This window comes from Arachis duranensis, chromosome 7 (assembly GCF_000817695.3).
Source record: "Arachis duranensis cultivar V14167 chromosome 7, aradu.V14167.gnm2.J7QH, whole genome shotgun sequence".
NCBI lineage: Eukaryota > Viridiplantae > Streptophyta > Magnoliopsida > Fabales > Fabaceae > Arachis > Arachis duranensis.
This window is the reverse complement of record NC_029778.3, coordinates 53217573-53237700: the sequence shown is the minus strand read 5'-3', so window position 1 is coordinate 53237700 and position 20128 is coordinate 53217573.

Genomic DNA, 20128 nt, shown 5'->3' with positions numbered 1-20128 from the left:
ATTGCTCAGCCCAAGCACACACCAAGTGGGTCCGAAAGTGGATTTTTATGTCATTTACTCATCTCTGTAAACCCTAGGCTACTAGTTCTCTATATATAGGACATTTTACTATTGTATAGTGAGCTTTTGATCATGCTTTTATGATTGAACCCTCTTTGGGAGGCTGGCCATTCGGCCATGCCTAGACCTTGTTCTTATGTATTTTTAACGGTGGAGTTTCTACACACCATAGATTAAGGTGTGGAGCTCTGCTGTACCTCGAGTATTAATGCAATTACTATTGTTCTTCTATACAATTCCGCTTGTTCTTGTTCCAAGATATCACTTGTTCTTCAACTTGATGAATGTGATGATCCGTGACACTCATCATCATTCTCACCTATGAACGTGTGACTGACAACCATCTCCGTTCTACCTTAGATTGGGTGGATATCTCTTGGATTCTTTAACCGGAATCTTCGTGGTATAAGCTAGAACTGATGGCAGCATTCAAGAGAATCTGGAAGGTCTAAACCTTGTCTGTGGTATTCTGAGTAGGATTCAATGATTGAATGACTGTGACGAGCTTCAAACTCACGATTGTGGGGCGTTAGTGACAGATGCAAAAGAATCACTGGATTCTATTCCGACATGATCGAGAACCGACAGCTGGATAGCCGTGCCATGACGGGGTGCGTTGAACATTTCCACTGAGAGGATGGGAGGTAGCCACTGACAACGGTGAAACCCTTGCATACAGCTTGCCATGGAAAGGAGTAAGAAGGATTGGATGAAGACAGTAGGAAAGCAGAGAGACGGAAGGAACACAGCATCTCCATACGCTTATCTGAAATTCCCACCAATGAATTGCATAAGTATCTCTATCTCTATCTTTATATTTTATTCATCATTCATAACCATTTGAGTTTGCCTGACTAAGATTTACAAGGTGACCATAGCTTGCTTCATACCAACAATCTCTGTGGGATCGACCCTTACTCGCGTAAGGTTTATTACTTGGACGACCCAGTACACTTGCTGGTTAGTTGTGCGAAGTTGTAGTGATCACAATTTCGTCCACCAATTGGTTAGATGAAGAACAAAGTTTTAGAAAGCATGACTAGAGAAGAGTAGAGTGATTAACCCCAAACACTGAGTGATTAGAGTGTAAACACAAATCCAGTGAGGGTTCAATAGCTCAATTCCATATATCCATGTTTAATCATTGCTTGTCTTGCAAGTTTGTGAATTCTTTTGATTAACTCAACTTAATTGTGAATATGTTTTAACATGATTTGGCCTTGGATTGTGTATATATGTTTCCTTGAAAAATTTGACTCAATTTAACCACATGTAAGCTATATGAGTATATAGGTGGATAGTAATTAGAATTACATGATTCATTTAGGTAGCTTGCATTTAGATAGATTGCATTGCATAGATTCCACCATTCTACCTTCATCCTTTATAGTTTTTCTTGGATTAAGCATGAGGACATGCTAATGTTTAAGTGTGGGGAGGTTGATAAACCACTATTTTATGACATTTCTTATACTCAATTGAGTGGTTTTTATCAAGTCTTTGCTCACTTATTCATATAAATTGCTTAGTTTTACAATTCCTTCCTTATTCTTTTATGTATGTGAAAACATGTTTCCTGGACCTTAAAACTATTAATTTTAATTATCCTTTATCACCATTTGATGCCGTAATCCGTGTGTTAAGTATTTTCAAGCTTTATAGGGCAGGAATGGCTTAGAGGACAGAAAGGAAACATGCAAAAGTGGAAGGAACGCACAAAAATGAAGTTTTGAAGAAAATGGCAGCGACACGCATGCATGGACGACGCGGATGCATGCCTTGCATAGAATACGAGCGACGCGCACGCATGGATGACGCAAATACGTGCCAAGTGCAAAACACCAGCGACGCGTATGCGTGACAAGAAAAAAACACCAAATGACGCGCACGCGTGACAGACGCCACGCGCAGAAAGTTGCAGAAAATGTTCCCAGCAATTTCTGGACTCCTTTTCGGCCCAATTCCAAGCTCAGAAACACAAAATAGAGGTTGGAGAATGAGGGAAATCAATCAATAAATCAATTCATTCATCAAGGGAAAAGGAGATACAGTCATTATTCACAATTTTAGTTTTAGATGTAGTTTTTAGAGAGAGAGGCTCTCTCCTCTCTCTAGGATTTAGGATTCCTAGTTTTATACTTTTGAGTTGGATATTACAGAGTTACTACCCCCATTGAAGATTTTATCATTCTAGTTTGTTTTCTGTTTCCTTACTCTTTTAATCCCTATTTATTTTTTTCAGAGTTACAATTGGATTATTTTCATGGATTGTTAATGCAAAGATATTGCTTTTCTATGCTTTTATTTTATACCTGTCAAGTGCTGGACAAAATGCTTAGAAGGTTGTTAGAGTAGGATTCTACATTCTTGGCTTGGGTTGAGTAATTGGAGATGCTTGAGTTATCAAACTCTTTGTTGATTAAAAATTGGAATTCTTTGCTAATTAATTTGAATTCCAATAACTCTAGCCCTTCCTAAGGAAAGACTAGGACTTGAGGAATCAAATTAATTTATCCACTTAACTTACCTTCATAGTTAGAGGTTAACAAAGTGGGAGCAAAATCCAATTCTCATTCATAATTGATAAGGATAACTAGGATAGAACGTCCAGTTCTCATACTTTGCCAAGAGCTTTTCTAGTTATTAGTCTACTTCTTTTACCATTTACATTCCTTGTTCAAACCTTTCAAAAACCAAAAAAGATACTTTTCTCATAACCAATAATAAACACACATCCCTGCAATTCCTTGAGAGACGACCCGAGGTTTAAATACTTCGGTTATTAATTTTTATTGGGTTTGCTTTAGTGACAAACAAGTTTTGGCACGAAAGGATTCTTCATTGGTTTAGAAGCTATACTTTCTCAAAGAATCCGTTCGTCAAAGATCCAAATCAACATTTGTCTACATTTCTCAGAATTTGTGACACTGTCAAAACAAATAGGGTTTCACAAGATGCTTATAGACTGGTCTTGTTCCCTTTCTTTATTAGAGACAGAGCATCTAAATGGTTGGAGACTTTCCCCAAGGAGAGTATTGTTACTTGGGAGGATTTAGTCAACAAGTTCTTGACTAAGTTCTTCCCCACTCAAAGGATCATCAAGATCAGAACAGAGGTTCAGACATTCAAGCAACTTGAGGGGAATCACTATATGAAGCATGGGAAAGATTCAAAGGATTATTGAGAAAATGCCCACCAAACATGTTCACAGATTGGGTTCAGCTGCAAATCTTCTATGAAGACATAACTCAAGAATCTAAGAATTCACTAGACAACTCAGCAGGAGGTTCACTTCATATGAAAACTCCTGAGAAAGTAATGGATCTGATTGACATAGTTGCTAATAACCAATACTTCTACTCTTCAGAAAGGAATATGAACATGAAGAGGGGAGTGATGGAACTGGATACTTTAGATGCTATCATGGCATAAAACAAGCTCATGGCACAACAAATGTAGCTCACCTCACAGTAATTGGCAACACTTACCAAACAAATGGGGAGAATGTAAGCTTCAGCCATCAATACTCAAGCATCATTTTGTGACATGAATGAAGGAACCAATTTTGGAGGAAACTATGAACTGGAACAATCATCAATAGAATAAGCTAACTTTGTGGGAAACTCTTCCAGAACATAAAATGACCCATACTCAAAGACATTCAATCCTGGATGGAGGAACCACCCAAATTTTGGGTGTGGAGGTCAGCAAAACCAAAGACAAAGGAGTAGTGATTCCAACAACAACAACTTCCACAACACAAACAATTTCAGCCACCCACCAACTAACCAAAAACCAATTCAGAAACTCATAAAATGTGCCCTTCCAATCCCAGAATAACATGAAATAATAAAACAACCAATTCCACTCCCAAATCAACCAAGGCCAATCACCATAACCTACACAATCTTCTTTAGAAACTCAAAGACTTTTCAGGCTGGAAGTTATCCATGAAAAGCTTATGAAGGATACAAATGCTCTAAAGAGGAGGCAAAGAACTTTAGAGAAGAGACAAGGTCCAACATGAAAAATTAAGGTGCCACAATAAGAAAGTTAGAGGTGCAAATTGGCCAACTCTCTAAGCAACTAGCCAAACCCACCAATATCTTTCAGACTAACACTAAAAACAACCCGCGGGAAGAATGTAAAGCCATCATGCTAAGAAGTGGGAAGGTGGTAGAAGGCCCATTTACAAGCCAAGAAACACAAGGTGAAGAAGCCAACAAAGAAGTAAGCAAATGAAAGGAGAAAGTGGTTTCTGAACCAACACCACCTAAGGAGAAAGAAGTCTTGAAGTCTTATGTGCCAAGAGCCTTCTATCCTCAAAGGCTTTAAAAGGATGTGAGGGACAAGCAGTTTTTCGAATTTCTTGAAATCTTCAAGAAACTTCAAATTAATATCCCCTTTGCTAAAGTGTTAGAACAAATGCCTTTATATGCCAAATTCTTGAAGGAACTCATGTCTAAAAAGAGGAGTTGGAAGGACAAGGAGACAATGATTTTAACCCAACAGTGCAGTGCTACCATCCAGAAAAATCTCCCTAAAAAGTTGAAGGATCCTGGAAGTTTCCAAATTCCTTGCACCATAGGGGATATCACCATTGAAAGAGCACTTTATGACCTAGATGCTAGCATTAGCCTAATGTCCCTTTCAATGATAAAGAGAATGTTGATTGAAGTAGTCAAACCCACTAGGATTGTACTCCAACTAGCAGATAGATTTTTTAAATTTTCCCATGGAGTAGTAGAGAATTTGCTAGTGAAAGTGGGAGAGTTTATCTTCCCAGCTGACTTTGTGGTGCTAGATATAGAGGAGGATGTCAATGCATCAATCAAATTGGGGAAACCATTCTTAGCCACCGCTAGAGCCATCATTGATGTGTAAAAAGGGGAGCTAGTTCTCAGAGTTCATGAAGAGAAAATGGTGTTCAATGTCTTTAAAGCAATGAACTATCTAAGTGAGCCTCTTGAAGAATGCATGAGGGTTGATGTCATTGAATCCTTAGTGCATGAAATCTTGGGAGAAGACAAGTTTGATGAAGCCTTTGAAGTTGTTCATGAAGCATGTAATGTGGAACTAGAGGAGATCACAACCACTCCGAGTGTGCTAGAGAAAGAGAAAGAGAAAGAGGAAGCACCCAAGCTTGATCTCAAGCTATTACCTTCCAATCTTAAGTATGCATTTTTGGGAGATAATGATACCTACCCAGTGATCATTAGCTCATCACTAAGTAAGGAGGAAGAGAAAGATTTGCTTGAAGTTTTGAGGAGTCACAATGATGCCATTGGTTGGACTATCTTTGATCTCAAGGAAATTAGTCCAACAATGTGCATGCACAAAATCTTTCTAGAAGAAGATGCAAAGCCCACATTTCAACCACAGAGAAGATTAAATCCTACAATGAAAGAGGTTGTACAAAAAGAGGTGCTGAAATTGTGGGAAGCAGAGGTGATCTATCCTATCTCAGACAGCTCAAGGATGAGCCAGTTCCAAGTGGTTCCCCAAAAAGGCGGTGTCACAGTGGTACCTAATGAGAAGAACAAATTGATCCCAACAAGAACTGTGACTGGCTGGCGCATGTGCATAGACTATAGGAAGCTTAACAAGCCATCAGGAAGGATCGCTTTCCACTTTCATTCATGGATCAAATGCTGGAAAGATTAGCAGGATATGCCTATTATTGCTTCTTGGAGGCTATTTAAGCTACAGCCAAATTGTGGTGGATCATAAAGACCAGGAGAAAACTTCTTTCACTTGTCCATATGGTGTTTTTCTTTTAGACGCATGCTCTTTGGATTGTGCAATGCACCTGCCACATTCCAAAGGTGTATGTTGTCTATTTTTTCTAACATGATTGAAAAATACATTGAGGTCTTCATGGATGACTTCTCAGTTTTTAGAAGTTCATTTTCTAACTGCCTACATCATCTTACCTTAGTTCTGAAGAGGTGCCAAGAAACTAGTTTAGTGTTAAACTAGAAAAAGTGCCATTTTATGGTCACTAAGGGTATAGTTTTTGGCCACCAAATTTCCAACAAAGATATAGAGGTGGATAGAGCTAAAGTGGAGGTAACTGAAAAATTACCCCTACCTAAATGTCAAGGCAATAAGAAGTTTTTTGGGGCATGCTGGATTTTATAGAAGGTTCATTAAAGACTTTTCTAAGATTGTAAAGCCTTTAAGCAACTTACTAGTCTCTGATGTTCCCTTTAAATTTGATGAAGAATGCATGCTAGCTTTTGAGAACCTTAAGAATAGGCTTGCCTCTTCACCTATTAAAGCACCACCGGATTGAAATCTACCCTTTGAGTTAATGTGTGATGCTAGTGATTCCGCCATTGGTGCTGTACTAAAAGAAAGAAGAGACAAGCTTGTACATGTAATTTATTATGCTAGTAAGGTTCTGAATGAAGCCCAAAAGAACTATACAACAACTAAGAAGGAATTGTTGGCAATAGTTTTTGCTTTTGATAAGTTTAGATCTTATTTCATTGGGTCTAAAGTTATAGTTTTCACTGACCATGCTGCATTGAAATACTTGCTAAACAAACAGGATTCAAAGCCAAGATTGATTAGGTGGGTTCTTCTACTCTAAGAATTTGACATAGAGATAAAATATAAGAAAGGGGTAGAGAATCAAGTTGTTGACCACCTCTCTATAATCCCTTGTCATCTCCCAGTGGATCTAGAGCACAAAGCCTTTTAAACAACTTTCTCAATTTTGATGCTCAAGCATTTGGGGAGAAGAGGCTAGTACAACTCAATGAATTATAGGAATTCAGGCTAGAGGCTTATAAGAGTGCTAAGGTATACAAGGAGAGGATGAAGAGGTGTTGGTGCACGGAATTGTGATTTACACGTTTCACAACTCCGGTGCCACTAACCAGCAAGTTCACTGGGTCGTCTAAGTAATACCTTACGTGAGTAAGGGTCGATCCCACAGAGATTGTCGAGTTGAAGCAATCTATGGTTATCTTGTAAACCTTAGTCAGGAGGTTAATAATGAAAAGAGTTTTGTTTGTAAAAAGTAAAAGAACATGAAATGAATAATACTTGTTATGCAGTAATGGAGAACAGGTTGAGGTTTTGGAGATGCTCTATCTTATGAATCTCTGCTTTCCTACTGTTGTCTTCTTCACACACGCAAGGCTCCTTCCATGGCAAGCTGTATGTTGGTGGATCACTGTTGTCACTGGCTACTGGTGCACGAAATTGTGATCATTAATGGCGCCATCAACATGGTACGCTCAATTTCAATCTCAACTCTTTATCACAACTTCACACAACTAACCAGCAAGTGCATTGGGTCGTCCAAGTAATAAACCTTACGCAAGTAAGGGTCGATCCCACGGAGATTGTTGGTATGAAGCAAGCTATGGTCATCTTGTAAATCTCAGTCAGGCGGATTCAAATGGTTATGGAGAATTAATGGTTAAAAGATAAATAAAACATAAAATAAAGATAGGGATACTTATGTAATTCATTGGTGAGAATTTCAGATAAGCGTATGGAGATGCTTTGTCCCTTCCGTCTCTCTGCTTTCCTACTGTCTTCATCCAATCCTTCTTACTCCTTTCTATGGCAAGCTGTATGTTGGGCATCTCCGTTGTCAATGGCTACAGTCCTGTCCTCTCAGTGAAAATGTTCAACGCGCTCTGTCACAGCACGGCTATTCATCTGTCGGTTCTCGATCATGTCGGAATAGAATCCAGTGATTCTTTTGCGTCTGTCACTAATGCCCCACAATCGCGAGTTTGAAGCTCATCACAGTCATTCAATCCCTAAATCCTACTCAGAATACCACAGACAAGGTTTAGACCTTCCGGATTCTCAAGAATGGCCGCCAATGAATTCTAGCTTATACCACAAAGATTCTGATTAAGGAATCCAAGAGATATCCACTCAATCTAAGGTAGAACGGAGGTGGTTGTCAGGCACACGTTCATAAGTGAGAATGATGATGAGTGTCACAGATCATCGAATGTCCAGCCTCCCAAAGAGGGTTCAATCATAAAAACATGATCAAAAGATGATCCGAAGATTGAAAGATTCCCCCAAATACAATAGCAAAAGGTCCTATTTATAGAGAACTAGTAGCCTAGGGTTTACAAAAATGAGTAAATGACGTAAAAATCCACTTCCAGGCCCACTTGGTGTGTGCTTGGGCTGAGCATTGAAGCTTCCATGTGTAGAGACTTTTCTTGGAGTTAAACGCCGGCTTTTGTGCCAGTTTGGGCGTTTAACTCCCATTTTTGTGCCAGTTCCGGCGTTTAACGCCGGGAATTCTGAAGTTGACTTGGAACGCCTGTTTGGGCCATCAAATCTCGGGCAAAGTATGGACTATTATATATTGCTGGAAAGCCCTGGATGTCTACTTTCCAACGCAATTGAGAGCGCACCAATGGGGCTTCTGTAGATCCAGAAAATCCACTTAGAGTGTAGGAAGGTCAGAATCCAACAGCATCTGCAGCCCTTTTCAGCCTCTGAATCAGAATTTTGCTCAGGTCCCTCAATTTCAGCCAGAAAATACCTGAAATCACAGAAAAACACACAAACTCATAGTAAAGTCTAGAAAAGTGAATTTTAAATAAAAACTAATAAAAATATAATAAAAACTAACTAAAACATACTAAAAGCATACTAAAAACAATGCCAAAAAGGGTATAAATTATCCGCTCATCAGCTACCATCCATCCTCTCAGTGAAAACGGTCCAACTACAGGTTTGGTAGGGCTAATCATCTGTCGGTTCTCACTCTGCTAGAATAGGATCCATTGATCCTTTTGCACACTATCACTGTGCCTGGCATTTGTGAGTTTGAAGCTCGTCACAGTCACCCCTTCCCAGATCCTACTCAGAATACCACAAACAAGGTTTAGACTTTCCAGATCTCAAGAGTGCTGCCAATTGATTCTAGCTTATACCACGAAGACTCTGGTTCCACGGATTTGAATGCTCTGTTGTCAGGAGAAGCAATCAAACTCGTGAACCAGGAACCCAAGAGATACACACTCAATCTAAGGTAGAACGAAAGTGGTTGTCAGGCACGCGTTCATAAGTTGAGAATGGTGATGAGTGTCACAAATCATCACATTCATCATGTTGAAGTTCGAATGAATATCTTAGAATAGAAACAAGTGTGATTGAATAGAAAACAGAAATAATTGCATTAATCCATCGAGACACAGCAGAGCTCCTCACCCCCAACCATGGGGTTTACAGACTCATGCCGTAGAAGACACAAATTCACATGTAAAATGTCATGAGGTACAAAATGAATCTCTAAAAGTAGTTTTTATACTAAACTAGTAACCTAGGTGTGTGTTTGGGCTGAGCATTGAAGCTTTCACGTGCATAGGCTATTCCTGGAGTTAAACGCCAGCTTTGGTACCAGTTTGGGCGTTTAACTCCAACTTTTATGCCAGTTCTGGCGTTTAACGCCAGAAAAGGGTAAAAAGCTGGCGTTTAAACGCCAGTTTGCCCTATCAAATCTTGGGAAAAGTATGGACTATTATACATTGCTGGAAAGCCCAAGATGTCTACTTTCCAACGTAATTTAGAGCGCACCAATTGGACTTCTGTAGCTCTAGAAAATCCATTTAGCGTGCAGGAGGGTCAGAATTCAACAACATCTACAGTCCTTTTTCAGCCTCTGAATCAGATTTTTACTCAGGTCCCTCAATTTCAGCCAGAAAATATTTGAAATAACAGAAAAACACACAAACTCATAGTAAAGTCCAAAAATGTGATTTTTGCATAAAAACTAATAAAAATATACTAAAAAGTAACTAAAGAATACTAAAAACTACATGAAAATAATGCCAAAAAGCGTATAAAATATTTGCTCATCACAACACCAAACTTAAATTGTTGCTTGTCCCCAAGCAACTGAAAGATAAAAAGAAGAGAATATACAATAAATCCCAAAATATCAATGAAGCTTAGTTCTAATTAGATGAGCGAGACTTGTAGCTTTTTGCTTCTGAACAGTTTTGGCATCTCACTTTATCCTTTGAAATTCAGAATGATTGGCATCTATAGGAACTCAGAATTAAGATAGTATTTTTAATTCTCCTAGTTCAGTATATTGATTCTTGAACACAGCTACTTGATGCATTCACATATTTGCTATTTTAGCTAGTTAGTTTAGTTAGTTTTAGCTTAATTTCATTCATTATTATTAAAATAAACAAGCAATTGTGTGAGTTTTCTCTCCATGCATTCATGAACCAAGAACTAGGTGAAATTTGGCATAATTCATGCAAATAATTCAAGAAGTTTACAAATAAATTAGTGTGAATGAATCTCTTGAAATTTGTTGCATAGAATGGCAAAACTTGTAAGCAAATTGTTTAGTTGATGATATGTGAAGCAAAGAAGGCAATGGAGCAAGAATTGGAGCAAGAAAGCTTGGGGATACGGCAAGCTTGGCAAGGAGGAAGAGACTTGCACGTTGCCAACGTGCATTATTACTTGAGTGTTTGGCAATAACGCCAGCAGCCCTGGAAGGTGAATTTGAAGCCTCAAGCACGTTGCCAACTTGAATTTACATTGACGTGTTTGGCAACAACTCAAGGAAGCTTTGGAGGGTGATTCCAAGCCTCAAGCACGTTGCCAACTTGGAGTCACATTGGCGTGTTTGGCAACAATGCCAGGCAACCCTAGATGATGAGTTTGAAGGCTCGAGCACGTTGCCAACATTGAGTTCCAAAGGCGTGTTCAATGACAACGCCAGGAAGCTTGACAAGGAGGATGAAGTTAGCACGTTGCTAACTTGGAGTTATGAGGGGCGTGTTTGTGGACAACGCTGGCAAGCACGCAGCAAGAAATGCTAGGCCAAGAAGAAGCTTAAGCACGTTGTTGTCTTGGGATTCACTGGCGTGTTTGAAGGCAATGCCACCAACAACGTAGCAAGCAAAGAAATGCTAAGCCAAGGAAGGCTCGAGCACGTTGTTGGCTTGGGATAACATGGGCGTGTTTGAAGACAACACCAGCAACAATGCCAATGCCTTGGAGAGGAGCTAGAAGAGTTTTGAGCACGTTGCCACAACTTGGAGAGAGGTTGCGTGTTCCTTGGCAACGCAAGCAAGAAATGTTGGGACAAGGAATTGATTTTGGGTGTTGCCAACTTGGGATGAACCAGCGTGTTCATCAACAACGCCAAGGGCAAGAGTTTGGGCCAACCAAGAGCTCGAGCACATTATTGCCTTAAGAATGAACTAGAGTGTTCATGAACAACGCCAGAAACAACGCCCAACAATACAAGGCAGCCCTGGAGAGTGATCTTGGGCGTTGCTAACTTGGAGAAAGGGGGCGTGTTCCTTAGCAACGCAAGCAAGCAAGATTTTGGGCCAAGGGAGAGCTCGAGGGCGTTGCCAACTTGAGGATGAACTGGCGTGTTCATCAACAATGTCAGCAACAATGCCCAACAATGCAAGGCAGCCCTGGAGAGTGATCTTGGGCGTTGCTAACTTGGAGAAATGGGGGTGTTCCTTGGCAACGCAGGCAAGCAAGATTTTGGGCCAATTTAGAGCTCGAGGGCGTTGCCAACTTGAGGATGAACTGGAGTGTTCATCAACAACGCCAGCAACAACGCCCAACAATGTAAGGCAGCCTTGGAGAGTGATCTTGGGCGTTGCCAACTTGAAGGAAAGGGTGTGTGTTCAGCAACAACTCCAGCAAAGTTGGCAGCTTGACATTTCCCTCTTCAATGGAGCATAACATGAGGTAGGAAGATCCAATTGAGATGATCCCAAGTGCATTGGAAAAAAGACATTCTGAGCTTTCCAATGATGTATAATAGTTCATATTGAAGCAAAGGATTGAAACTCAAAGTTTAGGCAACATTAAGCATGAAAAGTGAGACTAAGAAGAAGAAGGGCCAAGTGTTTGGCAACAACTTGGACTAGCAAACGCCCAAGCACCAAACTCCCAGCCTAGGAAGTGTATTGATACGTTGCCAACGTGTTGTGAATTGGCATGTTTGCTAGTAATGCCAGGCCATTGGGCCAGAAGCAAGATGAATGAGCTCTGTTTCCTCTGTTTTGGCAACACTTCCTCCATTGAGCCAAGAATTCAACAAGGGTAAAGCCCACATTGCTAACCCAATTGAAGACCTCTAAATGAGTTTTAGGAGTAGTATAAATAGATAGGAGTTTTGTACTTTAGGGGACGCTTGGACACTTTTTAGACACTTAGACATTTTGACTTTCCACTCTAGTACTTGAGCTTTTGATAGCATTCTTCAATTTCGGGAAGGATACCCGAAAGCTCTTTTGGTTTTTCTTGCAACTTTCAATTTTCAGTTTTAAGAACTTCTTCTTCATTCTTCATTCTTCTCTACACTTAGTCTAATGTTCATTTTGCAATTTGTTGTTGAAATTGGAGCTATGATTCACTAAACCCCATTTTCATTAGGGGGAGGAGCTCTATTTATTTGAATGGGTTGATAACTCTTCTTTTCCTTCTCAATTCAAGTGGTTCATCCAAGAAGAAACTCTTGTTCTTTAAAGATTCAATCACCATCAAGAGAGGGGTTGAATCTATATGAATTGTGTGGTGAACTTGAGAAAGGACCCACATAACTCAGTTTAGAGTTCATCCTTTCATGAATTCTTTGATCAATACAGTTTGGGTTGGTATGTGAGATGTAACCACTCTTAGTTGAGATCCTGGAAGTTATGTGGCATGAAGGATTAGTTTATTGAGTCTCATCTCTTCTCATGAACAATTAGATCACGAGAGTGGCAATTGATTGTGTTGAGAGAAATTGAGTTGCCAAGAGATTAGAATTCAATTACCCACAATCCGCCATGGATCTATACCCATGATTGAGAAGGAATTGAGTAACATCAATTCATGAGAATTCACATCTCTGATCCCTAATGATCTCTCCACCATTAATTCTCATTTCCTTTGTTCTTTAGTTATTTTGAATACCCACTACCTAATTCCCTTTTATCTTCTTGCAATTTATCATTCTTGCCATTTACATTCTATTTTCCATTACTTGCAATTTACTTTTCTGTTCTTTACAATTCTGCAATCTTTACTTTCTTGCAATTTATCCCTAATGTCATTTAAGTTTCTTGCACTTTAAGTTTCAGTTATTTACTTTCATTTTCTTTCATTATTTTAGTTCTTTAAATTCCTTGTCATTTAACTTTCTGCAGTTGCATTTAAGAATCAAAATCTCATGAAATCAAAACCATGTTTGCTTAACTAAACCACCATTTAACTAAAGTTGCTTAATCTACCAATCTCCGTGGGATCGACCTCACTCCGGTGAGTTTTACTACTTGATACGATCCGGTATACTTGCCGATTACGTGTTAATACTTAATTTTCGTGTATCACAACTTATGAGTCTTGGCCGTGACCCTAAGCATCTTGTTTTCCAGTATTACCACCGGATACATAAATGACACATACACATAATTGGGTGAAGCTTTTTCAGATTGTGACTCAGCTTTGTTAGAGTCCCCAGTTAGAGGTGTCCAGAGTTCTTAAGCACACTCTTTTGCTTTGGATGACGACTTTAACCACTCAGTCCCAAGCTTTTCACTTGAACCTTCATGACACAAGCACATGGTTAGGGACAGCTTGATTTAGCCGCTTAGGCCAGGATTTTATTCCTTTGGGCCCTCCTATCCATTAATGCTCAAAGCCTTGGATCCTCTTTACCCTTGCCTTTTGGTTTAAAGGGCTATTGGCTTTTTCTGCTTACTTTTTCTTTTTCTTTCTTCTTTTTTTTCTATATATATTTTTCACTATAAAAAATATGCACTGTTCAAGCATTCATTCAAAAAACAAAAAGTATTGCCACCACATCAACATAATTAAACTAAGTTCAAGATAGAATTTGAAATTCATATACTTCTTGTTCTTTTTCAATTAAAAACATTTTTCATTTAAGAAAGGTGAAGGATTCATGGGACATTCATAGCTTCAAGGCATAGACACTAGACACTAATGATCATGTAATAAAGACACAAACATAGACAAAACATAAAGCATAAGAAACGAAAAACAGCAAAACGAATAACAAGGAAATTAAAGAACGGGTCCACCTTAGTGATGGTGGCTAGTTCTTCCTCTTGAAGATCCTATGGAGTGCTTAAGCTCTTCAATATCTCTTCCTTGCCTTTGTTACTCCCAATAGTTGTGTGAAAAAAATGCATCCCTTGAGGCATCTCAGGGATTTCTTGATGAGGGACTTCCTCATGCTCTTGTTGAGGTCCATGAGTGGACTCTCTTGTTCGCTCCATCTTCTTTTTAGTGATGGGCTCTTGAGATGAATCTCTCCATCTCCTATGACTCGGAGGTGGAAGCCACTGCCTTCCCTTTCCTCTTTCTAGAGGTTTCTCCGGCCTTAGGTGCCATTAATGGTTATGGAAAAACAAAAAGCAACACTTTTTCCACACCAAACTTAAAAGGTTTGCTCGTCCTCGAGCAAAATTTTTGGAAATCTTTAAGAAACTTGAGATCAACATTCCTTTGGCCGAAGCTTTAGAGCAAATGCCATTATATGCAAAGTTTCTTAAAGAATTGATCACCAAGAAGAGAAGCTGGCAGGAGAAAGAAACTGTGGTTCTTACTCAAGAGTGTAGTGCCATCATTCAAAAGGGATTTCCACCAAAGCTTAAAGATCCAGGCAGTTTTCTCATACCATGCACAATTGGGAACATGGCCATTGACAAATCACTTTGTGACATGGGAGCAAGCATCAACTTAATGCCTCTTGCCATGATGAAGAAAATGATGATAGAAGAGCTTAAACCCACAAGGATGTCACTCCAACTTGCTGACAGATCCATCAAAATACCAAATGGAGTAGTGGAGAATCTCTTGGTGAAAGTGGGAAATTTTATATTCCCAGCCGACTTTGTGGTCCTAGATATGGATGAAGAGGGGAATAATTCAGTTATTCTTGGTAGACCCGTTTTAGCCACTGCTAGAACAATCATTGATGTGGAAAAGGGGGAGATGATCTTCAGAGTACATGATGAGCAAATGACCATAAACGTCTTCAAGGCAATGCAATACCCTACTGAGAAAGAGAGTTGCATGATGATTGATGTGGTGGACTCCTTGGTTAAAGAAGTATTTGAAGCAAACCATCAAGTGAATCAGGAAGAAGACCAAGACATACAAGAGAAAGAGGTGGAAGAAATACAAGCACAAGAGGAACCAATTGAAATTAAGAAAGAAGAGGCGCCACAACAAGAATTGAAACCTCAGCCCCCTCATCTTAAATATGCATTCCTTGGTGAGAAGGACAATTTCCCAGTGATCATCAACTCTACATTAAGTGCAGATGAAGAAGAAAAATTTTTTGTAGTATTGAGAACTCACAAGGATGCATTGGGGTGGATCATTGATGACTTGAAAGGCATAAGCTCTGCCATATGCATGCACAAAATACTCTTGGAAGAAAATTCTAAACCAGTGGTACAACCCCAGAGAAGGTTGAATCCCACAATGAAGGAGGTTGTTCAAAAGGAAGTGTTGAAACTGTGTAAAGCTGGGATCATTTATCCTATCTCTGACAGTCCATGGGTTAGCCCAGTGCAAGTGGTGCCCAAGAAAGGTGGCATGACTGTCATTGTCAATGAGAAGAATGAGCTCATTTCCACAAGAACAATGACAGGGTGGAGAATGTGTATTGACTATAGGAAGCTGAATGATGCCACACGAAAGGATCACTTTCCCCTCCCTTTCATTGACCAAATGCTTGAAAGGCTAGCTGGCCATGCCTACTATTATTTTCTTGATGGATATTCTGGCTACAACCAAATAGTGGTTGACCCCATGGACCAAGAGAAGACATCCTTCACTTGCCCATTTGGAGTCTTTGCATACAGAAGAATGCCATTCGGATTATGTAATGCTCCAGCTACATTTCAGAGATGCATGCTATCAATCTTCTCAGACATGGTAGAAAAATTTATTGAAGTCTTTATGGATGACTTCTCTGTTTTTGGTGATTCTTTCAATACTTGCTTGCACCATCTTACCCTAGTCTTGAAAAGATGCCAAGAAACCAATTTGGTTTTGAACTGGGAAAAGTGCCATTTCATGGTACCTGAAGGAATTGTTCTTGGTCACAAAATTTCAAGAAAGGGTATAGAGGTTGACAAGGCAAAAGTAGAAATTATAGAAAAACTTTCTTTACCAACCAATGTGAAAGCTGTTAGAAGCTTCTTAGGGCATGCTGGGTTCTATAGAAGATTCATCAGAGATTTTTTCAAAATAGCAAAATCACTCAGCAATCTGCTAGTGGTGAACAATCTGTTTTTCTTTGATGATGAGTGTAAACATGCCTTTGAGACTCTAAAAGCTAAACTCACCACAGTACCAATCATCACACCCCCAAGCTGGGGATTACCTTTTGAACTCATGTGTGATGCAAGTGATCTTGCAATTGGTGCTGTGCTTGGGCAAATAAAGGATAAAAAGCACCATGTCATATATTATGCGAGCAAGGTATTGAATGAAGCTCAAAGAAATTACACCACAACAGAGAAAGAGTTACTAGCCGTGGTGTATACTTTTGATAAGTTTAGGCAATATTTGATAGGGTCTAAAATTTTGGTTTACACTGATCATGCTGCTCTTAAGTATTTGATGTCAAAACAGGATGCCAAACCAAGGTTAATTAGATGGATACTACTTCTACAAGAGTTTGACATTGAGATAAAGGACAGAAAAGGTAGTGAGAATCAAGTTGCTGACCATCTATCAAGGCTGCCACAAGAGACAAGTCAAGACATCTCTCAACCAGTGAATGAAAGTTTTCCAGATGAGCACATCTTGTAAATTCAACAAACTCCTTGGTTTGCAGACATGGCCAATTACAAAGCCGGGAGGAGCATTCCACAAGAACATACAAGGCAACAAGTCAAAAAGCTACTACATGAGGCTAAGTTATTCTTGTGGGATGAACCATTTCTATTCAAAAGATGCCCAGATGGAATGATTAGAAGATGTGTGCCGGAGGGTGAGATGAAGGATATACTATGGCATTGTCACAACTCAAGCTATGGTGGTTATTTTGGAGCTGAAAGAACTGCAGCAAAGGTGCTTCAAAGTGGATTCTACTGGCCTTCTATCTTCAAGGATGCTAGAGTTTTTGTGAGCCATTATAATGAGTGCTAAAGAGTAGGAGGCTTGACAAAGAAGAATGAGATGCCCCAGAAGTTCATTTTGGAGGTGGAGCTCTTTGATTTGTGGGGAATAGACTTCATGGGACCTTTTCCTCCATCCTACATATTCAAATATACCTGGTGGCAGTGGAGTATGTTTCGAAATGTGGTATTACAATTCCTAAGGAAAAACATCTTCACTAGGTTTGGAGTGCCGAAGGGACTTGTAAGTGACGGGGGAAGCCACTTCTGCAATAAGCAATTGAATTCTCTCCTCCATAAATATGGAGTAACTCACAAAGTGGCCACACCTATCACCCACAGACAAACGGACAAGCTGAACTTGCAAACAGTGAGCTAAAGAGAATATTGGAGAAAACTGTGGGAGCAACAAGAAAAGATTGGGCAAGGAAGTTAGATGATACACTTTGGGCATACAGGACAGCATTCAAAACCCCATAGGAAGATCTCCATTTCAGCTAGTGTATGGAAAAGTATGCCATCTGCCTGTCGAGCTTGAACACAAGGCTTTTTGGGCCATTAAACTCTTGAATTTAGATGCTCAAGCAGCAGGAGAAAGGAGGCTACTACAACTCAATGAGTTAGAAGAGTTCAGACTTGAAGCCTATGAAAATGCCAAGATATACAAAAAAAGAGCAAAAAGGTGGCATGACAAGAAGATCTCTCCAAGAACATTTGAGCCAGGACAAAAGGTGTTGCTCTTCAACTCAAGACTGAAGATTTTTCCTGGGAAGCTAAGATCCAGATGGACTGACCCATAAACCATCACAAGCTTTTTATTTTTCACCGCTTTTTCTTGCTTCAAGAATCAATTTTATGATTTTTCAAATTATCAATAACATTTCTCTTTTTTCATTATTTTTTCAAGAGCCAAAAATTTTTAACATTCATAAATTTCACTATAAAAAATATGCATTGTTCAAACATTCATTCAGAAAACAAAAAGTATTGCCACCACATCAACATAATTAAACTAAGTTCAAGATAGAATTCAAAATTCATGTACTTCTTGTTCTTTTGCAATTAAAAACATTTTTCATTTAAGAAAGGTGAAGGATTCATGGGACATTCATAGCTTCAAGGCATAGACACTAGACACTAATGGTCATGTAATAAAGACACAAACATAGACAAAACATAAAGCATAAGAAACGAAAAACAGCAAAACAAATAACAAGGAAATTAAAGAACGGGTCCACCTTAGTAATGGCGGCTAGTTCTTCCTCTTGAAGATCCTATGGAGTGCTTGAGCTCCTCAATATCTCTTCCTTGCCTTTGTTTCTCCCAATAGTTGTGTGGAGAAAAATGCATCCTTTGAGGCATCTCAGGGATTTCTTGATGAGGGACTTCCTCATGCTCTTGTTGAGGTCCATGAGTGGGCTCTCTTGTTTGCTCCATCCTCTTTTTAGTGATGGGCTCTTGAGATGAATCTCTCCATCTCCTATGACTCGGAGGTGGAAGCCACTGCCTTCCCTTTCCTCTTTCTAGAGGTTTCTCCGGCCTTAGGTGCCATTAATGGTTATGGAAAAATAAAAAGCAACGCTTTTTCCACACCAAACTTAAAAGGTTTGCTCGTCCTCGAGCAAAAGAAGAAAGAAAGGAGGAGAAGAAGAAGAAGTATTGGAGATGTGTGAAATGGAAGGGTGTAGAGAAGAGGGAGAGTGAAGTGGGGTAGGTGGGGATCCTGTGGGATCCACAGATCTTAAGGTGTCAAGGAGTTCTCATCCCTGCACCTTCTTGGCATTTAAACGCCCATTGTGTGCCAAATCTGGCGTTAAACGCCAATTCTGATACCTTTCCTGGCGTTAAACGCCAAGCTGGTGCCCCTTTCTGGCGTTTAACGCCAGCCAGACACCAGACAGCCTTTTCTGGCATTAAACACCACTCTGGCTGCCAATTCTGGCATTTAATGCCCAGAATGCTGCCAGACTGGGTGTTAAACGCCCATTCCGTTATCCTTACTGGCATTTAAACGCCAGCAAGCCTGTCCTCCAAGGTGTGCTATTTTTTATGCTGTTTTTGATTCCGCTTTAATTCTGCAGCTGTTTTATGACTCCACATGATCATCAACCTAAGGAAAACATAAAATAACAATGGAAAATGAAATGAAAAAGTAATTAACATAGATAAATAAGATTGGGTTGCCTCCCAATAAGCGCTTCTTTACTGTCAATAGCTTGACATTACTGAGCTTTATAGTTTGCAATGTCTACAAACCATAGAGCTTCCTGAATGGCAAACAATTACTCATCCGGAAAGGTTTTAGAGATCTCAGTAGGAGGGAGGGACACTCCTGCTATTGGTTCTATCCGGGACAGGTGATCAGCTACTTGGTTCTCTGTCCATTTTTTGTCTCTTATTTCTATATCAAACTCTTGCAGAAGTAACACCCATCTTATGAGTCTGAGTTTTGAATCCTGCTTTGTGAGGAGATACTTTAGAGCAGCATGGTCAGTGTACACAATCACTTTTGATTCTACTAAATAAGATCTGAACTTGTCAATGGCATAAACCACTACAAGCAACTCTTTTTCTGTGGTTGTGTAATTCTTCTGTGCGTCATTCAAAACACGGCTAGCATAATGAATGACATGTAGAAGCTTTTCATGCCTTTGTCCCAATACTGCATCAATGGCATGGTCACTGGCATCACACATTAGTTCAAATGGTAGTGTCCAGTCTGGTGCAGAAATGACTGGTGATGTGACCAGCTTAGCTTTCAGAGTCTCAAAGGCCCGGAAACACTCTGTGTCAAAGACAAAGGGTGTATCAGCAGCTAGCAGATTGCTCAGAGGTTTTGCAATTTTTGAAAAATCCTTTAGAAACCTCCTATAAAATCTTGCATGTCCCAGAAAGCTTTTAATTGCCTTAACATTGGTAGGTGGTGGTAACTTTTCAATTAC